This window comes from Grampus griseus, assembly GCF_964374135.1.
Source record: "Grampus griseus genome assembly, chromosome: 20".
Classification (NCBI taxonomy): Eukaryota; Metazoa; Chordata; class Mammalia; order Artiodactyla; family Delphinidae; genus Grampus; species Grampus griseus.
The window spans coordinates 56,542,408-56,569,362 of NC_139014.1; the positions used below are offsets into that span (position 1 = coordinate 56,542,408).

Genomic DNA, 26,955 nt, shown 5'->3' on the forward strand with positions numbered 1-26,955 from the left:
GCTTCCTTGTCATAAGTAATATTGCAATAAGCAATCTTGTACGTGAAATTTTGTGACCATTTCTAGCTATGGGAATCGTACATCTAATAATATAGGTAATTTCAAAGCTTTTGATGAGCATTGCCAATTTTTCCATATAGATTGTGACAACGTGCATTTGTATCAGCAGTATATGAGAGTACTTATTCCCTTGCTCTTACACCAAAGCTGGATGTTATTATTTTTAAAATCTACTAAGCCCCTCCTCCACTCTCACGCCCACCCTGAATGTATGATTCAGTAGACCTTTTAAAGAGGGAATCTGATTCACTTTGTTATACAGCAGAAACGAACACAACATTTTAAAGCAACTATACTCCAATAAGGATGTTAAAAATAAAATAAAATAAAATAAAAAAATAAAGAGGGAAACAAATTTCAGAAGAAAACCAGCAAATTGTAAACATCAAGGTGCAGCTAAAACCATGACACTAACATGATAAAACTTTGAAAATGGAAGCTTCTCAGGTTAACTCAAGGGGATCCCACTGCTAATAATGCTAAAGCCTTGGTTCCAACGGTCCAAAGAGCGTGAACACGTCTAATTTCACTGAGTTCTCGAGAGCCGTGGTTAAGAGAGAGACAGGGTGGGTGAGAAAGTGTATGTTCTGATCAGTACACACGTATCCCCAACTTCTGAAAATCATCAGATCTATGTGAGCCTTCATAGATTTCCAGGAACTAGGAAGAATGACTTTAAAATAACAATGAAACTAGCAGCAAATAGTTAATCCTGGTATATTAATAGTCCTGGAGCGTTGCTACTCCCTGGGGCACCAGCTAGGCTACGTCACGTCGCCCATCCTGCATTCAGGATTCCAGTGGGTGAAGGGGGCAGAGGGTCACAGACCAGGCTCTCAGAGATCCCTTCCAGCTCTGACATTTCACCAGCCTGTACTACCTGAGTTTACAAAAGAGATTAATAGTGTACACCGCAACACGTTTTAACGGTGGCCCTTGACCAGTACATGCAACTGGAGGCACTCTTCGAAGTGACAAGATGCATTAGCAGGTCCTGGCCCCACAGAGTCTGTGTTACCACCAGCTGTCAGCGGTGACTGCCGCCGAACTTGCTTCAGCAAAAGGAGTCTATACGGTGCAGGCTTTAGGGTCACCCCAGTTTCTCATCTCAGCCCCATCTTCTCTGGGTCCATGAGACCTGGCCTTCGCCTCCATCTTCCAAATGAGGAGAGGCTTGGAGGAGAGGGAGCAAGTATCAGCTGCTGTACAGACAGGGAGCCTGATGCAGAGCCCAGGAGTGGAGGCTGATTCTAAGGGCCGAGGATCAGCGGGATCTCCCAGTTTAGAACTTATCCACATCCACAAAGCCACAGCGGAATGGGGCATAGCTTAGTGTTTATGAGCTTGGACTTGGGAGTCAGACTCCCTAGGTGTCCGTATTGACTGCACTTACTAGTGTGACTCGAACAAGTCACTTGTGTCTCAGTTTCCACATCTGTAAAATGGGGATAACAACAGTCAGTACCTACCTCATAGGGTTGTCGTGGGGATTAAAGGAGCTAATATTTGTCAAGTGCCTAGAAGATTGCCTGGCATGTAGTAAGCTTTATATAAGCATTTGCTGACTAAGTAAGTCAACCACTTTGAGGGAGTTGGCATGGGGCAGTAGGAAGACTAAGGCCTTGCAGTCCACTCTAACTCTGCTGCTCTTTAACTACCTGCCCTCAGGCAAGGTGAACAATCTCTCTGAGCCACGGGGTTCCTCACCTGCAAATCCGATTTTACAACACTGACTTCCCAGTAGGTCTTGTAGATGTTGAGGACTGGTCACAATAATGCTCAATCACTGTGACAGTTAAATTTATTTAGCAATGTATTCAGACATCACTTGTTTGATTTTCTTAGTGTCGCTATTTTACAGATGGGGAAACTGAGGCCCAGAGAACCTAAGTGTCTTGTCCCAGGTCACACAGATAGACAGTAAGAGAGCTAATATGGGAGCACTGGCTGTCCAGCTCCTTGCCCTCTCTAGGATGAGAACATGAACTAAATGAGTGGAGCAACCTGGGAGTGGGGAGAAGGAGGTGGGTGTGCAAGCAGGTGGGGGAGGGCCACCGAGCCCTGCTGGTCAGAGGTCAGAAGCATCTCCTGCCATGAGGAGCGGTGCATTCTCTGGACCGCGTGTCCCCAGCTTAAACAAAACCCTGGATCAATACCTTAGCTTTTTAATCAGCATAAAATGAAATTAGGACTTTGCATTCTGGATTTCCATTTGAAAAAGTCAAGGCTATATTAGTGGTTAGATGCCTCTAGAATATCTTCATTTTATCTTAGTTCTTCTCAGGGGCATCAGCGTTGAAGGATGTTGAGGGCAGCAGCTTCAAGTTGAAGGGCAGTGTTGAAACTGCCAGGGACAGAGATGGAGAAGCAGGAGCCCAGAGAAGCATCTAAAGTGGGAAGGGAAGGGGAAGGTCTTGCTTGCTCAGGGCTTTCTATGTGCCAGGACTAAACCAGGGGCTTCCACGTGGTCACCTATTCTTAATTCCTCTTCAGTGGATCATATCATTCAATTCAAAGGTGGTGAAATTCAGGCTCAGAGAGGTTGAGGAGTTTGCCCATAGTCACACAGAGACCAAAACTTGAGTTATTCTTCCAGAGGCAGAATCAAGAAGAGTTTCTTCTATTTTTTGCCCAGGGGTAACCGGACGGAGGTGGCTAAATATATCATAGAGGGCACCGTGATACGTTCTAAAGTCAGTTTTGTCAGGAACTTCAAGGACAGGGAGAAACGTGAAGGAAAGGGGAATGGGGGAGGGGTCTGAGAGCAGAGTTACAAGTCAAGGACATCAGTAAATGGTCCCGCTGCTGACAGGCACTGGGAGGCTTAATGCGGATGCTGAGACGCCTCGTGTACAGAATAGCATCCTAACTGTCTGCAGCCAATCTGAAGCTGCTATTCAGAGCTCAAGCTCACCTAGTCCTTTTACTTCCCAGGAACTCTGTCCCCTCATCTGCGAGAGATGGAGCACACTGGCACTGCCGTATGCTGCAGGGTTATTGTGAAATTGCAGATAATAATAACAATAAGAGAAAGGGGGCTTCCCTGGTGGCGCAGTGGTTGAGAGTCCGCCTGCCGATGCGGGGGACACGGGTTCGTGCCCTGGTCCGGGAAGATCCCCCATGCTGCGGAGCGGCTGGGCCCGTGAGCCATGGCCGCTGAGCCTGCGCCTTCCGCAACGGGAGAAGCCACAGCAGTCAGAGACCCGCATACCGCAAAAAAATAAAAATAATAAGAGAAAAGAAACCACATGTGACCATAACATGCTATTTCACTCTACAATAATAATAGTAAGGAAAACAATAGCAAAAATAATAAGGTTTAAGCGTTCATTGTTAAAACCCGTGTCTAGTCACAGCTGTAAGATTCTGCAATGGAGAAAATGCATGGGGAGTGAGTTCCACCACTCTACAAGGAGTATCTCGGTGGTCCATCAAGCTCCCTGGGCTCATTCTTGTAACACCTAATATTTACTGGACACATACCATGTGCCAGGTAGACGCTGTGCTAAGTGCTCCCAAGAACCCTATAAAGTACATATCATTGTACCATTACTCTTTTTACAATTATAGAAGGCAAGGTTACCCAGCCAGTGTATAGTGGAGCAGGAATGAAAACGACCAAGCGCCTGTGTGTTCCCACCTGCACCTCTACCTTGCCTCTTACCTGGAGCTGGCTCACATCTCTCCTCACCCCTCCGTCCCCTCTCCCTAGCTGATCTACCTTAGTATGGAATGCATCCTTCTCTGCTCTGTCTTCCTTATTGATTTCCCATCTTTTTCACTAGGTCTCGATGAAGGAAAGACCACTGATCCACAGCAGAGTGTGTGGGAGGAGATAAGATGCAGAAATCCATATTTGGGGTTAACAACGCTGTTAAAAGATTTTTATTCTTTTCATTTCAGCCAGGACTCTGGCTCATAACTGGACATGCTGGATATTATTATCTGTCAATAGTTTTTTTTTTTTTTTTTTTGCGGTACGCGGGCCTCTCACTGTTGTGGCCTCTCCCGTTGCAGAGCACAGGCTCCAGACGCGCAGGCTCAGCGGCCATGGCTCACGGGCCCTGCCGCTCCGCGACATGTGGGATCTTCCCGGACCGGGGCACGAACCCGCGTCACCTGCATCGGCAGGCGGACTCTCAACCACTGCGCTATTAACAGGGAAGCCCTGTTAATAGTTTTATCCCTGCTTTTCTAAGTGATCCCCGAATCTCAGGGGCTGGAAGCCTGGAAACTACTTTTCCCAGACTCCCTTGCCAGCAGGGGTCAGCGAGATTTAGCCAAAGAGAGGCCCTATGGATGCGATTTCTGAGACGGAAGAGAGGAAGATGCTACCCTCCAGCAGCAGCTGTGTGGCACAAGCGTGACCTATAGCAGACAGTAGGTGGGGTTCTCGCCAGGGGCTCTGGGGCATCCTCCTCCTGCATGCACTGAGATCTGTAGTAGCTTCCTTGAGCTTTGTGCATTTCCACATTTTCTGAAATTCAGCAGTGCCTCCCTGACGTCTTTCTCCCAGCAAGCAAGGGTTGAGTAATCCTTGGTTCCCTATATTAAATACATTCCTGTTAAAAACACCTAACACGGCTTCTGTTTCCTGACTTAACATCTGCAAACACATTAGATATTCCCTACAGAGTCATAAGTAGAAAGCACCCTGCACTTAGAATTTAAATTCCTCTGTTTAAATTCCACCTCTGTTTCCGACAGTCCATGTGACCCTGGGAAAGCCATTTCGATTTCTCATCTACAAAACAGGACAGACGATATTTGTTCTGCTTACTTCACAAGATGAGTGAGAGAGTTAAAGGGCTAATGGATGCAAAAGTATGTTCTAAGCTGTACAGATTTCTACACAAGAAGGGAATTGCTATTTTCGTCTCCTTTACAGAGCTTCTTTCTGAGAAACTGTATTTTCACATTGCCCATTAGACAGACCAGCAAACTCCTGGTCAGCCCCACAGCTGATTATACAGAAATCAGAGCTAGTTACTCACTCCTAGAAATTTAGGCCACTGCCCTACCCAGATTCTGGATTCCACCATAATGGATTGTAATGGTGGTTATTCCATTCTCCTAGTTTTCAACCAACTCTGCAAGCCTCCTGATAGAGCCAAGTATATGTCCCAACAGCTCATTCTAGGATGGTCTGTTGTAGAGAGTTTCTCTAGTGGGTTATTATTGAATGGGTACAGTTTCAGATTGGGAAAATGAAAAAGTTCTGGATACGAATACTGGTGATGGTTACACAACAGTGTGAATGTACTTAATGTCACTGAACTGTACACTTGCAAATGGCTAAAATGACAAATGTTATATCATGTATATGTTGCCACAATAAAAAGGAAGCCCTCTAGGAGATAGTGATGCCTACTAACATTTGAAAAGGTTTGCTATGATTATGTTATGCCATGTTACGAATATATTATAATTTTATGGCTCTTAATAAGGATTCCATAACCCTATTACTTTTCCCATCAATGCCTGAAACTTCAATAAATTTATTCCCTTTTTTAAAAAAAAGAGAGATCAGTTAAGACCAACTGAACTGATAACCTGTAATAACCAAGGAAAACATGTAGGCAGGGTAGGTTTGCTATGTACTTGAATGAAAGTACAGATTAGTTGAACATGTCTGTAACTAGATCTGTTTTTTAAATTCAGTTTCAATCATCACTTCAATAATAATTGTGAGCTGGCCTTAATAATTTCAATAGTAAGTTTTTATTCGTACTCAATAATAATTTCACTAATTCAGTTTCAACTTATGAAGAGCTACCTTTCTTAGTCTCCTAAAAATGATGTACCAGAAAAGGTATATTCTCAATAATAAATTACTTCTTCAATAAAACACAATATTTTAAGAGGAAAATTTGTGGAAATGTAACCTCTGATGTAGTGGCCACTTTGATTGCAATAAAAAAGAATTCCAGGACAAGGCTGGGGAGAAAATACCAAGATGAAATTCATCCACTGATTTATTCATAGGTGAGTGATTGCACTAAGAAATGAAAGCAAGCAGTAAATATAAAGCCACAGATGCCATAAATGTGGTTACATGATAAAAACAAGAACTTAAAAATACAGTCAATTGAGGACATGGGGAGGGGGAAGGGTAAGCTGTGACAAAGGGAGAGAGTGGCATGGACATATACACACTACCAAACGTAAAATAGATAGCTAGTGGGAAGCAGCCGCATAGCACAGGGAGATCAGCTCGGTGCTTTGTGACCACCTAGAGGGGTGGGATAGGGAGGGTGGGAGGGAGGGAGATGCAAGAGAGAAGAGATATGGGAACATATGTATATGTATAACTGATTCACTTTGTTATAAAGTAGAAACTAACACACCATTGTAAAGTAATTATACTCCAATAAAGATGTTAAAAAAAATACAATCATTAGGATGCTTGAAACAGGAAGGGTAGTGACCATAACATCTCTTGTAGCTCAGAGTTTCTCTGATTATGTCACAGTGAGTACTTAAAACGAGTGCAAAGCTTGAAGCAAAGCTGCCTGTTATTCTTTAAAAAAAGAACAGGTATCCCAAATTTAATGACCTTTTCTCTAATGACAAGTGGTTGTCAGGAGTCTACTGTCTAGCAGATATTTTCCGAAAGAAAAATCATGCACGCTTAATCTGTCCCTTCAAGGTAGAGGTGACATTTTAATAACACACAAGAGAGTAACTGCATCTCAAAAGAAAGTCGTGCTATGGAAAGAGCATTTGGAAGAATGGATGTTTGGAAGTATTGCCATTGTTATGTGCTTTTATCGCCAAAAATTATGTTTTCCCTATAAAAGTTTTCATATGTGTACACTCAAAAGACATGGAAAGAGAATGTTCTTCTGATCTGCTTTAAAATTCCCCAAAAGGAAAGTTCCAGTGTAATTTGGAAACTATTTGTTAAGACTATAAAAGTGCAATACCTTTAATTTCATTTGTTAGAAAAACGAGACAACTTGTAGGATTCCTGGAAGGTGTTTAAGTAGGCTTGGATCTGAGCAGAGGTAAAAGGGAAAATCCCCTCCTATGTTTTCCATACTGAACCTCTGTTAATGCAGTCAGAGATCATCAGTTCTTTAGGCTTCCATAGCATACAGTTGATGGCAAAGTTCCTTTAGGTCCCTACTTCATTTTATCGATTTTTTAAAACTTGGTCAACTTGTGATGGACTCCCCTTTACAATGTCAAAATCTCTTGACAAGAAGGTCCATTTGCCTGCATTAACCATAGGTGTTTGCTGTTGTTTTGTGCAGTATTTTTTTCTTTTTTTTGGCTGTGTTGGGTCTTCATTGCTGTGTGAGGGCTTTCTCTAGTTGTGGCGAGCAGGTGCTACTCTTCATTGCAGTGCACAGGCTTCTCATTGCGGTGGCTTCTCTTGTTGTGGAGCACGGGCTCTAGGCTCGTGGGCTTCAGTAGTTGCAGTGTGTGGGCTTAGTAGTTGTGGCGCACGGGTTTAGTTGCTCCGCAGCATGTGGGATCTTCCCAGACCAGGGCTCGAACCCGTGTCCCCTGCACTGGCAGGTGGATTCTTAACCACTGCACCACCAGGGAAGTCCTGTGCAGTATTTTTGAAGCTGGTAAACTTTTTTTTTTTAATTTATTTTTTGGCTGTTTTTAGGGTCTTTGTTGCTCCACGCAGGCATTCTCTAGTTGTGGCGAGCGGGGGCTACTCTTCATTGCAGTGCGTGGGCTTCTCATTGCGGTGGCTTCTCTTGTTGCAGAGCATGGGCTCTAGGCGCGCGGGCTTCAGTAGTTGCGGCACGTGGGCTCAATAGTTGTGGCTCGTGGGCTCCAGAGCACAGGCTCAGTAGCTGTGGTGCACGGCCTTAGTTGCTCCACGGCATGTGGGATCTTCCTGGACCAGGGCTCAAACCCGTGTCCCCTGCATTGGCAGGCAGATTCGTAACCACTGTGCCACCAGGGAAGTCCAAAGCTGGTAAAGTCTTGAGTGAAATCTAGTGACAGCCTGTGAGAAATGAAATCATGCTTATTTTAGAGCTTTCCCATAAAATTAGCAACTTTACTATTTTTCTGCAGAGAGGTTGATTTTTATATGTTTCAGAAAATAATGCAGAAAACACTTTTTAAGGCTGTAGTTGTATCTGCAGGCTTCTTGCTTCTTATGAGGTAGATAAGATGATTTTTAATGAATAACCTCTATTTGAATGGAGTCAGACTACAAAGCTCAGTTCAATTGCTCCTTCAGTTAGTTCTCGCTTTTTATCCATCCTGTGAATCAAATCCATGCCCATTCCAGGGGCTCCAAAACCATGCACGATTGGCACCCCTGGCCTCTCCACCTCTTTGAGCCCACCCCCTCATCCATCACTCATGAACCACAGTGGCCATCTTTCTTTAGTTGGAGCACATACACTTATCCTACTAGTCTTTATCCTGGCTGTTCCCTCTTCCAGGAACACTTTTCCCCCAGATCTTCCCAAGGCTAGCCCCTTCTCATTCAGGGCTGAGTTAAAATGCCACCTGTCCCAGAGCCCTTCCTCAGCCCCTCTCCCTATTGCAGCATCACCTCAGCCATTCCCATTACACTGTCTTGTTTTACAGTCTTTTGGTCTTAGCTTGTTTATGTGTTTGTCTACTGCTTGTGGTAGTAATATAAGCTATAAGTAATATAACAATGTATCTGTTATGAGAGCACAGGCTTTGCCTATTTGGTTTATCACTATACCCCCAGTACCCACAATAGCGCCTGACACAAAGTAGCTGATCAGTAAACATCTGTTAGATGAATAAATGAGCAGAATGCTGCAGATGTCTAAGGCAGATTCTTCTTCCGAGCAGCAGGTGTAGGAGGTCCACTGTGGAAGAACTGAGGAACTGATGTTTGTTGAATGCCCAGTACATGCTGGTCCCTTCTAATAAGCATGTCACCCTCTCCCCGACCCTTCAGGGCAAGTGGCTTCCCTTGTCCAGATGAGGAAGCGGACGCTTAGTAAATTCACACAGCTAACATCTGGAGCCACACAGCTGATGCCTGACAAAGCCATGTCTTGGGGTCAGTGTGTCAGACTCAGGACCCGAGTTCTTCCGGCTGCAGTCCTTGGAAGAGCGTGGAGATGCAACTCCTGGAGGGCTCTGTCACCAATATGCTAGGTTTCAAACTTCTAATTGTCTTCCGCTAATTAGATCATTTACGAAAAGATTTCTTCCAAATCTTTTGGATGAATCTTCTAAATCTTTGACTAAAATTCTACTAATTAGCTGTATGACTGTAAACAAGGAATGTAATCTGTTAAACCAGGCTAAGAATAGTGTTTACCTTGGGGTTATTGTGAGCATTAAATGAGATGGTGACACATTCAGCACCTAGAGCAGAGCTTGGATTATCGTGTTTCTCAGTAATGATGGCTGCTGGCATTAGGATCACTGTCATCACTGCCATAACTCTTACTGTTTCTGAAGCATTTCCCTCCCTTCCTTCCTTCAATAAATACTCCTCTAGCTCCTATTAGGTGCCTGACACCGTACTAGGTATCTGAGATAAAAGGATAAATGAAGACAATTTTCACTGAAGGTGGTGTGTGCAAAGCACCATGGGAGTGTGGAGGACGGTGTGTCTCCCCTTGTTTAAGAGATTATTATTTTTTTATTTTATTTTATTTTTTTTTACATCTTTATTGGAGTATAATTGCCTTACAATGGTGTGTTAGTTTCTGCTTTATAACAAAGTGAATCAGCTATACACATACATATGTCCCCATATCCCCTCCCTCTTGTGTCTCCCTCCCACCCTCCCTATCCCACCCCTCTAGGTGGTCACAAAGCACCGAGCTGATCTCCCTGTGCTATGTGGCTGCTTCCCACTAGCTATCTATTTTACACTTGGTAGTGTATATATGTCCATGCCACTCTCCCCCTTTGTCACAGCTTACCCTTCCCCCTCCCCATATCCTCAAGTCCATTCTCTAGTAGGTCTGTGTCTTTATTCCTGTCTTACCCCTAGGTTCTTCATGACATTTTGTTTTTCTTAAATTCCATATATATGTGTTAGCATACGGTATTTGTTTTTCTCTTTCTGACTTACTTCACTCTGTATGACAGACTCTAGGTCCATCCACCTCACTACAAATAACTCAATTTCGTTTCTTTTTATGGCTGAGTAATATTCCATTGTATATATGTGCCACATCTTCTTTATCCATTCAGCTGTCGATGGACACTTAGGTTGCTTCCTTGCCCTGGCTATTGTAAATGGAGCTGCAATGAACATTGTGGTACATGACTCTTTTTGAATTACGGTTTTCTCGGGGTATATGCCCAGTAGTGGGATTGCTGGGTCATATGGTTGTTCTATTTGTAGTTTTTTAAGGAACCTCCATACTGTTCTCCATAGTGGTTGTACCAATTCACGTTCCCACCAGCAGTGCAAGAGTGTTCTTAAGGGATTATTGATAAGCTTTGTGGAACAGTTCACAGCTGAATTAAGACTTGAAGGATGGAATGGGATTCTTCTAAATGGAGAAATGGGGGCAAAGGAGAACATCATGAAGCTTGTGTCAGAACTGGGCCTTAGAATTGAGTCAACATTTTCCATGGAGTGAACAAACTAATTACAGTTAGGGAAAAGAAGCAAAGAAGCAAACACACACATACACACACACACACTTACACACACACACTTACACACACACACACTTACACACACACACTTACACACACACACAGGGGGAGAGTGAAAGAGAGAGAGAAAGAGAAGCAGTTTGAAAACTGAGTGCAAAATGTGGCTAAATTCAACCTTTCTAACGTATACCAGATCCAGTTTTAGTGGCAATATTTTTCAGGAAAAAGAACTGGGTTTTGCTGTCAAACAATCTGGACTCAGAATAACAATTCAGCTCCGTGACTGTGTGATTTTGGACATGTTTCTTTACCTCTCTGATGTTTAAGTCCCTTGTTTAAAACCAAAAAAAAAAAGGAGGGAGGTAACAATTCTTACTTCATAGAGTTATACAGTTGTTTTAAGAATTCAATAAAATGACATAGGTAAAAATACTGAATAAAGAATCTGGCGACTAGCAGATGTTCATTAAATGTTTGCTTCCTCCCTTCTGAAATCTGGTTCCACACACACTGACCACACTGTCAACCCAAACTGAAAATCGCCAGATGACATCATTGCTTTCACATTAACAAACCCATGAGGAACACAAACACTTAACTTAGTTATCAGCTTAAATGGAAGGCAGGATTTTCCTTCCCCAAAAGTGAAAGCCAGGAGAAGTTGGGGTCCCTGGCATAGTTCATTGCTGGCATTTTTCATTTGGACATTTATTCAGTGCTGACCAAGTAGCAGGCACGTTGGTGAGCACTCGGTTTCTTTGTTCACTGAGTCCTCACAGCAAGCTTGAGGGTAGGAACTCTCCCCATTTTGCAGATGAGGGCAATTTCAGCTTCGAGAAGTTAAGTAACCTAGTCAGGATTACGCTTCTGGCAAATGATGACCCCAGGGCTGGCTCCCAGAGTGCCCTGGCTCCAGCTCTATGCGCTCATCCAGGATGCCTTATAATATCTTGGGAGGGACAGTGTCACATCCAACCCAGGGTGTGCAGCTATGAACATCAGAGCACTGGCGGACTGGAGCTGTCCATGGTACTTAATATTTTCCTTAATTGAACAGAAGCGTTATTTTTGTGCATTTCTCTCAGTCTGCTTCTGTCAGTGCCTCTCTCTCATCTTCTTTGTATCTAGGCATATGAATAGCATTCCTTAACTACATTTCCCCCTCTCTTTCTCTACTCCACGTAGAGAAACTAAGGATCACAATCTCAGTATCTCTAAGCTTTACAGAGCATTGGGGCTGGGATCTGAGGCTCTCTCCTCCTACCCCCATCTGTTGCCCTCGTCTGCCTTCTCTCCTTGGCATCAGACACAGACCTTCCACTTTGCTGCCTGCCAGGATGCATTCTCCAGGCCCAGAACCACTTAGAAATAATTATTTTAAAAACAAATAAACTCTCCTCTCTGTGATCTTTACTCACTTCACATCCACACCCAGCAGTGGCTATTTTTACTCACCCTAGCTCCTGGCAGGTCTCTTTGGAAAGTCACCGTGACATTTCGTGCAGCCTGGCCTGGCATTCATCTAAAATATTTTTTCAAAAACATCCTGCTCTAGAGAAATGTCAGCGTTTATGGTACATCCACAGGGATGCATCAGCAGAGGGAAAGATCCACTTAAGAAAGTCCCAGCTTGACAAGGAGTGGGTTTGGAGGCAGATACACCCGGAAGTAGCCAAGCACACTGGAGCATGCTGGGAAAGAATGGTGGTGAATACCCACGTCTGCAGTGAGGTCACATGGAGAGTATGGTGTGAGTTTGGAGTCTGGAGAGTGGATGGATACATAAACCGACCACAAGTAGGTGGGTGTTCAGGACAAAGCAGGGGGTGTTATCTGCATCAGTGAGGTCCAGCTGGTCTTGGATATGAACAAGTCATGTTTTCTCCTTACCACAATGTGAGGCCTCCTTTTAGATCAGACACGGGTAGGAATTCTGGGGCAAGCACACACAATACCTTTCATGGGTGGTGCTGAAGAAGAAGCATGGGAAGAGGAGCCTCAGGTTCTAGTCCTGGTTTGGCTATAAGTTATTGTTTGATCTTTAGCAACTCACATCACCTCTCTTGGCCTCTGATTTTGCATCTGTAGAGCAAAGTGGGACATTAGATGGTCCCTTCTAGACCTTAAATTCTTTGGGTCAAAGACTAAACCATGAAGATGATTGCTTATCATCGTGCCAAGCCTTTGGGATTTAAGTAGTCAAAAGGAGGTCATTTCATCCATCAATTAATTTGTCCATTCATCCATTCATCATCCACGTCTATCCATTGGTCTGACCATGCAACTGTCTATCCATCCAGCCACCATCCATCCATTTACCTTCACTAAGAACTTTCTATATGCCAAGAACTAAGCTAGGCACTATGTCATTGATACAACCCAAGATTTATCTTCAAAGAATACATTGTGAGAAGGTGTGGTAGCCAGCCTCCAACATGACTTCCAATGAGCCCTGCAATCTGATATCCACATCCTTGTGTAGACCCCCGTCACACTGCACAGGGTCAGTCTATGTGACCAGTAGAACACAACAGAAGTTATGGTATGTTACTTGAGAGTCAAAAGACCCCCCAGCACCCCCCCGCCCGTCTCTCATCTTGCTCTTGCTTTGGGGCAAGCCAGCTCCACATGCAAAGGAACTCAGTCAGCCTATGCATAGGCCTACGTGGCGAGGAACTGAGGTCTCCACCTGACAACCAGTAAAGAACTAAGGTCTTGCAATAGCCACATGAGTGAGTTTAGACACGTATCCTCCCCCATTCAAGCCTTCAGTTGACGGCAGCCCCAGCCAACAGCCTGGTTCTAACCTCGTGAGAGACTCTAAGCAAGAACCACCCACCTAAGCTGCTCTCTGATTCCTGACCCACAGGAACTGTAAGCTAATAAATGTGTTTTGCTTTAAGCCTCTAAATTGGGGGATCATTTGTAACGCAGCGATAGAAAACAAATATGAAAGGGAAATGAAAACGTGGACCTATAGAATTATTACACAAACTTTTTGAACATCCCAAAACATCAAAGCTAAACAAGGCCTAGTGCCCACTTTCAGGGAATACACAATTGAAGTAAAAAGTGCTAGAAAGTAATGAAATTGATAAAGTGGCCAGTTGGAGAGGGAAAAGGGAATCTATACTTCTCACCTTGGGAAGGTTTCATGAATAAGTGCCTTTGAACTGGATTCTGAAAGACAGGTGAGATTAGGGAGTACAAGTGGAAAGGTATACCAATTACCAAGGTCATTCTGAGCCAAAGTCAACCACTTGGGTAAAACTGGGCGCATTAAGAATGGCGGGTAGTTTAATGGGATTGGTACTTAAGGGAAGAAAAGGCCTTGAGTATCACACAGAGACATGTGCCCTTTCACTTTTGAGCCATGCTCTTCAAGCTTTAGTCATTTCTTTACCACCTTTGTTACGTTGTATCCAAGTATCCCATATGTCATAATCTTTTTATTTTAATTTATATTGACTAGCTTCATAAAATTGTAATTTTGCCCCAAGTAATAATATCCATGAAACCATGGGTTTGATAGGCTATTTATGTTTGTTCCAATAAACATAAAAATGAATAATCACCGTTAAAAGAATGTGCTATACAGTTCACCATCTAAAAGTGTCTAGTAGCCCAGCAGTGGTACACCACACTTTGGAAAACACCTCGAATAATGGTGCCAGGGGGAGGGGGATGCCCCGATGGGAGCTGTGCTTGGGTAGCATCAGCAAGTCCTTCAATGTCACCGTCTCTGGTGTCCGTCACCCTGGAGGCTTCCCTCTCCCTTAGCACGCGTGACATCCAATCAATGACCAAGTCCATTGATCTTGTCTCCCCCATAACTCTTTGTTCCCCTTCTCCCATTCCCTCCACAACTTCCCTGGCTTAGGTTCTTGTCATTGTGTTGCATGTACCATTATAGTAGCCTCCTGACTTCCAGGACTCAAGACTTCACCCTCCTCCACCCTAAGACTGCAACTCTGACCATGTGACTCCCTTGTTCAAATTCTTCCCAATCACCTTCAGAATAAAAACCAAACTCCTTAGCCTTGTGCACTGGGTACTTCGCACCTAGGACCCCTCTATACTTGTCCAGCCTCATTTCTGGCCCTCATTCACCCAATGACAACACATACATAGACACACTTCAGGCTCTAGCAATGGGGAAGGATTTGTACCTCCCTGAACAAGACTGTTCTCATGTGCACACCTCTGTGTCTCTGGACAGGCTGTGCTCTCTTCCTGGAATGTCCTCCCTTTGCCAGTCCACTGGTGCAAGCCTGCTCACCCTCCGGGTACTGGTTAAAGATTCCATGATTCCTCCATAGAGATATCGGCATACCTTTCCTGGAGCTAGGGTTTCATGAGGTACAAATTTCCATCATATATCACACTGTGTTACAAACGTTGCTTGATCTTCCACCTCCAGTACTAGACCGTGAAGACAAAGTTGAGTGGGATTTAGCTATTCTTTTGACTTCAATACCCAGCACACATAAGCCACTAAATAATGCTTCTCAAATGAATCCATGCCTTACAGGGGCACAGGGCAGGCCTGTAGTTTGTCGAAAAGAGAAACTAAATCCCAGCTCCCTCCTGCTGCTTCACCTTCCGCTGATGAAAGATTTCTTCCCAACAGGAAGATTGAATGGGGCTGGGGTGGTGGTGTAGGTGGCAGGTGCAGTAAACTTGGGGAGATGCCCTCAGCCCTGGAAGGTGAAGCTCTGGTCGATGCTTCCTGATTCTCCTCAAGTTCAATGTTTTGGACACACAAGCCAATTAGCTGCCTGCTGCAGGCGTCTGGTTTTCTCAACATGGTTTGCCTTTTTGATTTGAAAACCTAATATTTTTCATGGATTTGAGCTGGTTCCCCTAGGGAGCTGACATAAGCTGTTCAGTCTCAGCTGCTGAGTCAGCTCTAATGGTCCTCGTCTGCTTCACATCCAGCATCTATTGAGTTCTCAGGCTTGGCCTCCAGCTTGGATGTGGGCAGAGGCCTCCTGCGCTGTGGGCACGCCTGCACGGGAGGCTGGGATAACCCTGACTGGGGCCAAAAGAATCAGTCTCCCCCACTGATTGACTAGGGCAGTCCTGGGGTCTGCCAGCTCCTTCTGTGCGCTTCAGTTGTGGACTGGAGTGGGATCGCTATCCATCTGGCTTTTTGAGGAAAGGGAACTCTGTCCCGTTCATGTTTGCATCCCTGCTGCGAGCTTATAATGATAATAACCATTTCTGACAATGTTTAAGCCTGTGTCCAGGGCTGGTACACTTAAGCTCCGTCAACATCCCTTATTGTACATAATCCCCGTAACAGTCCTCTGAGGTGGATATGATTATTACCTCCATTTAATAGAACGGGAAGCTTGAGTTTTAAAAGATTAAGGAATTTATCAACACCAACGTTTCCTTCCAGCAAGAGACCAGGCTGGGTTTGAACTCAAGTTGGCCTGATACCACATCCCCTGCCCCTGACACTGCACTTCCCTGCCTGACACAGCATCTGGGGAGTGTTCCCTGAGGTGTGGGTGAAGAAGGCATGAATGCAGGCTTTTCCCCCCACCCAAGGCCCTACTGCCTGCTGGATGGGGGCAACTGAGGACCAGCTGACCTCCCAGAGGTCACAGCTGTCATCACCCCAACCCTCCTAAAGATCCTGTGCACGGGATTGGGTCCCATGTTGCCCACATCTCTCTGAACTGCACTTGTGTCTGCTAATGCAGATAGGACCAGTACTTGGCCCTCCTTGCCCCCCTGGCTCCCATCCCAGACACCAGCTTCTGCAGCGAGACAGTGATCCCCAGCCCTGCGTCCTGGCTTTCTCCCTGCTCTCTGCCAGCTTTGCTTTTCTTCCACTTTTTAGTTTGGTTAAGATCTGGAGTGTCCCCGGATCCACTATTAGAGAAGAATGATTCAGTACTCAGCAATTTCTGAAGGGGAGACATTTTACTCCAATGGGGAGTTTCTAATCAATTCCCAGATTAATGTAAAGCCCTCTTAATTGAAGGAATCTGATGGAAATTAGAAGGCTACTCTGTTTCTATAAAACATCTGGAAAACTTCGATATGGTAGGAAGCTGATGCTGACCAAGTGACACGATTAGGGTTGTGTTAATACAAGAATTGTCTTGTGTTAGGGAACGAGGAAGGCAACTGGCCCTGGACTTAGTGACTCCCTTGGTTACCTGCGGAAAATAGATAACATTTCCCTCGGAAGAGAGAGAAAGGTGAAGGATGCCAGAGAGAAGGTACCATGGCCAGGACCCTCTAGCGCTACCTTCTTTTTTTTTTTTTTTTTTGCGGTATGCGGGCCTCTCACTGTTGTGGCCTCTCCCGTTGCGGAGCGCAGGCTCCGGACGCGCAGGCTCAATGGCCATGGCTCACGGGGCAGCCGCTCCGCGACATATGGGATCTTCCCAGACCGGGGCACGAACCCGTGTCCCCTGCATCGGCAGGCGGACTCTCAACCACTGCGCCACCAGGGAAGCCCTAGCGCTACCTTCTTAATGAGCTGGCATTAGTCTAGCACCTGAAAAGCAATGGGTGTGCCACTCGGTGGCCCCTGGCTACCCTCTGCCAGGGTAGCAGAGCAGAGCCAGTCCCACCAGCAAGCGCTGGCTTTTGGTAGTGACCAAGGGAGAGGAGCCATGACCCCACAGCCAGGCTGGAGAGCTCATGACGATTCCTCTGCTGAGAATCCCTAAAGAGACTTCGTGTGTCTGAACTGTAGGATCAAGGGACCTAGCAAAATGAGAAAGGGGCTTGTCCAAGAGTTGGGGGCCCCTCCTAACATTTATTCATTGAAACTCAAGCTCAGGCTAGATGTGGTTAGGGTGTAGGTGCTCCACGTAGCCTTTTATGGGATCAGCTCTCCCCAGGTCCACCAGCTCCAGCCATCCTCACCCCCTCTGCACGTCACACAGGTGCCCGAGGGATCTTCCTACCATTTGCATCTTCCTACCATTTCCCCTCTGCTCTCAGGGGGTCTCCATGATCTGTGGGACCTTTGGCATCTCATTCCTGACAAATCTGCAGCCTCCTTCCTCATTGGCGCCTCCCTTGCCCACCCCACTGAAGTCAGCCACCTGGTGACAGTTTCCGGAAAAGTCAGGTTGTGCTACCCACCCCTCTGGGTCCTTGCTCATACTACCTGCTGCGCATGAAGCGCCCCTCTGCTCCTGTCTACGCAGTGACCCCCATTCAGCTTTCAGTAACCAGCCTACGTGTATCTGACTCCATGAAGCTCTTCCTGACCCTTTCCCTGCCCTCCCAGGAGAAAGGCCCCCAGTTGTACACACCCCACGGAGATGTCTGACACGCACCCATTAGCACACTGTTGTCTCCTTCAGTACCAGGCCACTTGTGCAGATCCACGATGTGCAGAGTGGTCCAAGTCATAGCTCTGACATTCTCCGCCGCATCACCTCAGCAACTAACTTAAACTTCTGGGCCTGTTTCCTCATGTGTAAAAAGGTAATGATAGTAGCACCTCCCTCACTGGGTTATTGAAAGAATCAAATGTGAAAATTTAAGCAAAGTGTTTCGCTACACTGCCTGGCCCATGATGGACAGACATCCAGTAAACATTAGTCGTCGCTAGTTTTTAATTGTTATCATCATTATCATAACTTGCATCATCACCTCTTGGGCTCAAAACTGGTCTGGTGGGCTTCCCTGGTGGCGCAGTGGTTGAGAGTCCGCCTGCCGATGCAGGGGACGCGGGTTCGTGCCCCGGTCCGGGAGGATCCCACATGCCGCGGAGCGGCTGGGCCCGTGAGCCATGGCCGCTGAACCTGCGCGTCCGGAGCCTGCGCTCCGCAACGAGAGAGGCCGCAACAGTGAGAGGCCCGCGTACCGCAAAAAAAAAAAAAAACTGGTCTGGCACCTAGTAGGTGCTATGGTTAATATATATAAAAACAAGGGCAGAGATGGAGGATTCAATTTGACCGAAAGGGTGAGACCATTCATTAAAGTCTTATCTGCTAATAAATATTTGTTGAACGACTGAGTGAACAAGAGTGGGTGAAGTGTGACTTTCAGACTGGAATGAAGTTGGAGAGTGAGCCCAGGGAGGGTAGAGAGCAGATGGGAAGTTGCCCCGTTTCTGTGGATAGGACCGAAGACGGCACTGCCACCTGGTGGCAGGAGGGAGGGCGCCAGGAGGCCCTGAAGCCGGACAGCACGCAGGTGAAATGGTGCCTGCCCCTTGGGTCAAGAAAGTTATTACTGGAGGATCAGAAATCTGTTCTTTGAACAACTGATTAACTTTTGCGGCTGGCGTTTTCTACAATCATTTGCTTTGTGCTGTCTTTTGGTCTTCAGCATGGTGTGCTGGTTTTAGGGTTCTGGTGGGGTAGGGAGGGGTTGTTGATGCAGCCTGTCTCAGCTGTTATAAGGGGAAACAGAGAAGGCGACTGAACTGGAACGTAAATAGAGAGAATGCAGTAGAGTGATGGCAGCATGGGCTTTGGAGCGAGACCCACCCAGGTTTGATGCCAGCTGGTTCTGTGACCTCTGTATCTTGGTTTCCTCATCAGTAAAATGGGGATAAGAATAGTATCCACTGCAAAGGGCGGTTGGGAAGGCAAAGTGAGATCATGCCTGTAGGATGCTGAGCGCCATGCCTGGCACACGGACAGAGAGGATAAGGAGACGTTAAAGGCATCGTGGGTGATGTAGCATCCACGGGGGCGGGCATGAAAGAAGCAGACGGAGACAGGGTGTGAAGATCCCAAGAAGCAAGTCAACTCTGGAGAGCTGAGGATCTGGGGCACACGAGGGTCTCCCTCCAAGGTGTAATCTGTTCACTTGGAGGGCTCGTCATTCTATTCAAATAAGAAAGGCTATTGTCTTGTGGGGACTTGAGCACGATTTTCAAATATTTGAGAATGAGGGGGATGAGGGGCAATGGTGTAGGACCAGTTGATCTGGACGTCCCTTCCAAGTCTAAGTCCCTCTGATTCAAGAATGGGGAAAAACCTGGGAAGGGATTATATTATTGGTTCCAAGCAGGGCTGACCATGCAGGTCTCAGGGAAGAGGAAGCAGCAAGACGGCGGTTACGAGTGTGAACTTGGGAGACAGAACTGGACTCAGCTCCTGGCTTTGCTACTTGGTAGCGGTGCGACCTTTGGAAAACTACTTAACTTCCCCGAGTCTCAATTTTCTCATCTTAAAGATGGTAATAATACCCTAGGGGGATTTTCTGAGGATTAAATAATAAAGAACAGAAAGTCCTTAAGTCCTTACCTTGTACATGAAACATAGTGATGGATTAATTACATTTAAGTATAGTAATGCTTATAATAATAATTAATTATTATAATAACAAGATAGCTTTACTTAGAATAATAATACAATACATGAGAACAACGCAATAATAATGCCTATGACTGTCATTGCTGTGTCACTGGTGAAGTAATGAACTCTGTCGTGGTTCAGATTAAACTTGAGGCTGGGGGGGATGGGGAAGCAGTTCACACCCCAGCACTCAGGGCTGTACAGTGTTGGGACAGTGTCCTAAGTCTCCTATTCTAGAGACCAGTCAGAAGGATCTTGTGCCTGCAGCCCCATTCCAAGCCTTGAACCTCATGAGCCCTGAAAACTTGGAAGCTGCTTTCCCTGGTGAACGGGGTAGAGTGTTGGCCCACCCTTTGAAACACCACCTGCCCCCTTTTCTGATTCCCCTCTTTGGCCTCATGTCTGACCTCACAGCAGCAACAAGAACCCAGATGATAATAATAACGCGGGCTATTTATTTTGAATTTGCTTTCCCTCACCGGCCACATGGTGTGCTGTGTTCTCCACACGTCATCTCACTGAATCTTCACGAAAACTTTTTAAAGGGTCCCTGCTTTACAGATGGAGCTCTGGGAGGTCAAGTAACTTGAGGAAGGCCACTGGGAATGAGCAGGTGGGCTAATATTCAAGCCTCGTTAAGGGAGACTCGGGGGCCCTTTCTCTTATAGTAAGTGTAAGAGAACCTGAGTGACAAACATCATCACTGCTCCGCGTTGCTTCTCCAGATGGGCACCAGCCGAGGGCTCCCCCACTGGGAACATCAGGCTGAGTGAAGGCACCGAGGTTTTGTCTTGATGGTGCATCTCTTCTCCAAGGACTGGCCAGGGTGAAGGCCGGGGGGGTCACCCGAGAGAGCATTACCCCTTTCCTCACTGCGGTGCATGGAGCCTGTGAAACTCCAGGCTTGCTGTGGTTCCCTTGGCCACTGTGAGGGCATTTCCCCAGGATCAGAGAAGGCTCTTGTGTGAGCAGTTCCCCACCTGCTTCTCTAGGCAGCCCTGACACCTGGACACAGCATGAGGGCGGCCCAGGAGCGGATGCCAGGCAGTGGAAAGGCCAGGGGCAGTGAGGAAGAGCTGGTTAGGAAATAAAGAGCACATCATCTCCCTGCTTTCAAACAAACTCTGGGTCACAGAGAGCTCATTTCTGTTGGGTAGAAGGGCTGCTGGGATTGGCTTCATCAAAGCCTTTCTATCTGTGTTTTCACGCCTTGGCTTTATGGTACACCCTACCCGCCCCCCCGGCCCACCCCACGTCTGCCAATTTGTAAGCCTGGCAAGACCAGTGGGAAGCAGGGTATGCACAGGGATTGTGTCATTGGGCCACAGCCAGATTTCACCTTCTGTAGAAACCTTACCACCTCCACCATTTACCAGCTTTTCAACCAGTCCTGGTCTAGAGCAGAAGAGGGTTGGAAGTGGTTCCATCTTATTCTCAGGGTCGGACACTGAGGGTCACTAACTTAGTCACTTGGTCACTCATCTAGTGACCCTGGGATCCTGCCTCCTTCATGACTCCCAAGTCCACCTTCTACGAGGGGCATTTCCTGCCTTCGTCCTGTGCCTTTTACTCTGTGTCTCGGGATCCTGCGTTACCCCCAGCCTTCTGGGCTCCTGCCAGATGTGCACCAGATTTGGAGGGACCACAGCTGGTACTCCTGGACCCTTGCAACATGCCCACGAGAGTTTGACTTCCCGCCCACTTAGATCTCAGAACAGAGCCTGCCCCTGGATTTCCCATTGCTGGGCCGCGCATGCCCGTCACAAGCTCTGGTTAATTGAAGGGACTGCCCACAGGCCGACAGTTTTCTGGGACTGTCTCCTATTGTCCTTCCTCTTGACTTCAGGGTAATTGGTTCTGTCTGCTAGATCGACCCTTCCTCTTTGGGTCTGACTACTTCCTGATCTCATCCCCTCCTGGCCTGCCCTGTCCAGTGGCAATGAACATGGCCATATCTGGCCCTATCCCAGTGCATACCAGAACCTTCAGCTGAGTTATTTGTAATAATGGCATTTTAAATAATCATCATCTATTCATTCAAAACGCTTTTACTACATTCCTGCAACATGTCAGCCTAGGACACGTGATGCTGGATCTTCACAGAGAGGAAAGTTTTTATCATCCCTGTGCTACTGGAGCTTTGGTTCAGTGGAGAAAGGAAGCAGTCGATAAACTGGCAAAAAAGGAATCGAGAGGTACACTTTGGCAAATTGTGATTATCTTGGACAGAGAATTATGGGGAATTTCACACCTTCCAAATCACATATTTCTGCAATATTAGAAGTTTTACAGGCATTCAGTAAGCAGTGAAAAAATGCAAATATTATAAACAAACAAAAGAATATTTGTCATCCAAGTCTAGGACTCCATCTCCAGGTCCTTGTTTCTAAGTCAATCAACTGAGTATACGGTGATGCCATTTATGGAGATGAGGAAGATTATGGTGGAGTTTGGTTGAACCATATACATTTGCTGTATTTATAGGCAGTAATGATAATAACAATGTAACTAAGATTTCGTAAGCAATTGCTACATCTCTGACACTCTGCTAACCGCTTTAAATACATTGCTTCATTGAACACTCCAGGCATTATTATCTTCATTTCCAGAAACTGCAGGTTAGGTTAGAGCAAGTCAGTTGACCGCTATCTCCCGGCTGGGAGGCAGAGGATCTGGGTCTCTAACCAGGTCATTCTGCTCTCAGGCTGGTAAGTCTATTTCCCTAAGAACAACTCTCTGCATTAGCGGGTGTTAGCACATCAGAGCAGCTCTAGGGAAAATCGAAACTAGGAAGCAACATTTAATCTTCTGTTCTGCAGGTAAATTGTTGGAGTATGTAATTTTAAACCCCTATGGAGAAGCTGAGAATCCTTAAGAAAGACAGTTTAATAAACAGAGAGACGTGGAAGCAGATGAATTTATTTTTAGCACCTAAAAATAAAGAAGGCATTAGAGGCAGAGAACAAGAAATTACTCTGCATATTAAAGGGGGAGAGCTAAGAACAGAGAATAGGGGACCTGGAAGTTCGTGCTTGTCCATCCCTCACTTTCTGGCAGGTCAGGACAGAGCCTCTTCGCCATGATCCACTGATAGAATCACACAGGGGCGCCCACAGGGATGCTCACTGCAACCACAAACTTAGAAAAACGCAATAATGTCCTTCACGGAGAGGCTGGACGAACAACACATCGTAACCCACCCGCACAAAGGAATAGTGTAGGGCTATTTCAATGACCATTTGAATTGACATGGAGGATGTCCACGAAATGTTATTTAGAGAAAGCAAGTTGCTTTCTCTAATACAAAATGGTATTATTTTGTTTTTATAAAAAGTAATAATGTTTTATATATATATTGCAAAAGTATGCAGATATATTATATATATGCATATGTGCATATTAATATATACCCAAAATGCTAACAGGAGCATGGGGGACTTTCATGTTTTAAGTTGTGCATTCCTGAAATGCTATAATGTTTATAAGGATTCACTGATTTGAAAGAGAAATGATCATTAATAAGAAACAGAGGGCTTCCCTGGCGGCGCAGTGGTTGGGAGTCCGCCTGCCGATGCAGGGGACACGGGTTCGTGCCCCGGTCCGGGAAGATCCCACAAGCCGCGGAGTGGCTGGGCCCGTGAGCCATGGCCGCTGGGCCTGCGCGTCTGGAGCCTGTGCTCCGCAATGGGAGAGGCCACAACAGTGAGAGGCCCGCGTACCGCAAAAAAGAAAAAAAAGAATATGAAACAGAATAACTCACAGACATAGAGAACAGACTGTGGTTGCCAGGGGGTGGGGGGAGTGAGGGGGGGGATGGACTGGGAGTTGGGGGTTAGCAGATGCAAACTATTATTTACAGAATGGATACAAAACAAGGCCCTACTGTAGAGCACAGGGAACTATACTCAATATCCTGTAATAAACCATAATGCAAAAGAAGTTTTTAAAAAAAGAAACAGAACGACTTCTGCTTCCTCTGACTCCCCCTAATCCCCCCCCGACCAGCACAGGAACCTTGGGGAGAAGAGGGTTGCCTCTAGTCTTTCTCATTACCCTGCCATGTGTCAGGCCATCTGGCCCCAAACCCCAGTGTTAGGACACCTCCTGTCCTACAAAGCTAACAGGACACACCCTGACTGGTACTGGAGCTAATGACAAGCTTAGGAAGACAAGTTTGGGAAGATGCCTGCCCCTCCTTTTTCCATCTCTATACGGCTGCCCCGATTTCCTTCCCAGGACCCAGGTTTGCGGGGAACATGTCTCTGGGCTGCTTTCTGCACCTGAGAAGACCTTAACGGAAGCTTTCTCACTCACTCACTCTTCTCCCTTCTAGGGAACAAATAGGCCTGAGGGTCTGTTCCTAGATACACAATCACACACACGGCGCACAGACACACACACGGATACAGATGCACACGTGCACATACCGACGCACTAAGTGACCGAGACAAACAACCTACAACTGCTCAAACCCCATGCTCACACAGCTACAGACACAAGGCAATGACACACAGGCACATGCATGCACACACGTACATACACACTGCACACCCGTCTAATTCTCTCCAGTTTTGAAAGAGAGAAAAGAGACAGGCCCTCCGGCAGGCTGACCACAGACCCTTCTGAACATGCAAAGCAGCTTTCCCCCCTCCTCTCCTGTTCTGCTGTTGTCCCCACCCAAGCTCTTTTTGGAAGCTCCCCTTTTATCCTCGCACTAGGGGCTAACTGATGCCCAGACAGAAGCACGAGCTGGACCACCAATTAAAATCTGCCTGGGTTTTTTTTTTTTTTTTTGATTAACATGTATACACTGCTATATTTAAAACAGATAACCATAACCAACAAGGACTTAGTGTACAGCACGGGGAACTCTGCTCAATGTCTTGTAATGACCTAAATGGGAAAAGAATTTGGAAAAGAATAGATCATGTGTATGTATAACTGAATCACTTTGCCGTACACCGGAAACAAACACAACATCGTTAATCAACTATACTCCAATATCAAATAAAAGTTTAAAAACAAAAGAAGCTGCCTGGGGCAGCAAGGAGCAGGTTTTTCCTTGGTTGTTTCAACCCTCAGTCTGTCTGTCTGTCTGTTCCCCACTGTCCCTCCAGAGCAACGAAAGTGCCCTTTCTCAGCAAGCATGTCAGTCCCAAGGTCTCTATCTCCCAGTTCCTTCTTCTTTCATGCAGCTGGTCCCCTCTAGCTGCTGTGGCCACCTCCGGGCTCCCCACCACCGATCTCCCTTCTGCATACAAAAGATGAGCTCAGAGAGAGGAGGAGAGGGGCTGGGGAGGAGATCGTCACATCAGGAAGGGACTCATACCAAAGACATGTATTTTTGCCGGGGTAGGTGGGAAGATCTTTTTTTTCCACATTTTTGTTCACAAGTTCTAATGAAGGGTGTTTGGGCTGACAAGGGCTCTTTTCACTTCCCACACTAGTGGCTATTAAGAGCCATGCCTTTGTCAGCATCACTAAGAGACCGATGAGTGTTATCTGTCAAGGAGCTTAGCTCTCAGGCACCCACCCACATTTACTGAGACTGCTGGACAAAGTATTGGGAGCTGGGAACCTGGGCTCCAAGAGTCAGACTAGAACAGGGCGATGGGTGTAACAGACCTTGCCAGTGCCCCACCCCCAGAAGGCTGCTTACTGAGAACCACTGCCTGAGGTCTGATCACCCCTTCCCCACCACCTGTGAAGCACACTGCATCCCTGCAGAGAACAAGCCAAAAGTTCCCAAGGTTTAGTAGCCTTGGAACTGCCCCCAGCCAAGGATGGATGGGCAGTTGGTGGCTATTTCCCAGCTTCCCTGTCCTTCAGTTGCAAAAACTCCAAGGCATGTTTTGAAGAGTCCCCGCAGGGGGACTGAGCTCCCATTGGCCCAGTAGTAACAGGCTTGATAATGTGCCGATTACTGTTTTTTCCCTTCTCTGCCTCCTCTCCCCAAGGCAAGAGAATGAAAAGAAGCCTTTCCCAGAGTCTAATGAGTGATATGAAGGTGAGGAGAAGATGCCCTGGGAAGCGAGGAGATGCAACCCAGACTGTGGAGTGTTGAGGAAGACTGGAGGAAAGGATGCGGGACTGAGTGGTGACAGGCAGGCGTAAGGATGCTGGACATGAACTTGGACTCACTCCTCACATGGGCTACCTCCAGAGGGGTCAGTCTGCTTAAGAGGCACAAAATGAGGTAATGCATGTGGAAGCATGTGGTAAACTGGCAAGCCTTGTATCACGTGAAACATCATTATGAAGAAACGTGAGCGGGCAAGGCTCTGACTTCACCCCTTCTCCAGGGTCTGCACTCAGTAAAACTGCAAAATCAGGCAGCTTATCCTGAAAACCACAGCTTCTCCTTCTGGGCCCTTTTCCAAAATTCCAGGGTCCCGTCACGTTATGAATCTTTTGCTTCTTACTTCCTTTTAAATCTGCTCTAAAAAAGTCTCTGATGTTTATCCTATACTCACTGGGTTGATTTTAAGTCCAAAGGTTCTCTCTCTGGTATCCTGAGTCACGTACTTATTACTGATCATCAAACTCCCAAAAAGGAACTGCCTAGAGCAGCTGCCTCCTAGGGAGGGGACAGGGGCTGGTTAATGGTGCAACACAGGAAGTGCCGGGCCATCTGTGTTTCTTCCCAATGGAGACCCATTTTTCAGCTCAAATCCCAATCAGGAAGTGACTGTTCTCCCCAAAGGGGGCGGCAGAAAATCTCCCCGTTGCCCCACGCTGAGGATGGATAGAAAGCTCAGGTTTAGAGAAAAGCCACACAGAACAAAGCTCTCTCTTGTTTAACAAATAGAGCCAACAGCCAGCCTTTGGCACAGCTTATTGGAGGCAATAAAAGCCTCCGCAAAAAAAATCAACGGATAGGGCTTCCCTGGTGGCGCAGTGGTTGAGAGTCCGCCTGCTGATGCAGGGGACGCGGGTTCGTGACCCGGTCCGGGAAGATCCCACGTGCCGCGGAGCGGCTGGGCCCGTGAGCCATGGCCGCTGAGCCTACGCGTCCGGAGCCTGTGCT

General features: G+C 46.4%; 1 protein-coding gene across 1 annotated transcript in view; it reads right to left on the reverse strand.

Annotated features, from left to right (window-relative positions):
* The window catches only part of ASIC2 (acid sensing ion channel subunit 2), a gene marked incomplete at both ends in the record, with an annotated part of 1,020,042 nt that overhangs the window by 556,644 nt on the left and 436,443 nt on the right, over positions 1-26,955 (reverse strand). The window lies entirely within an intron of this gene.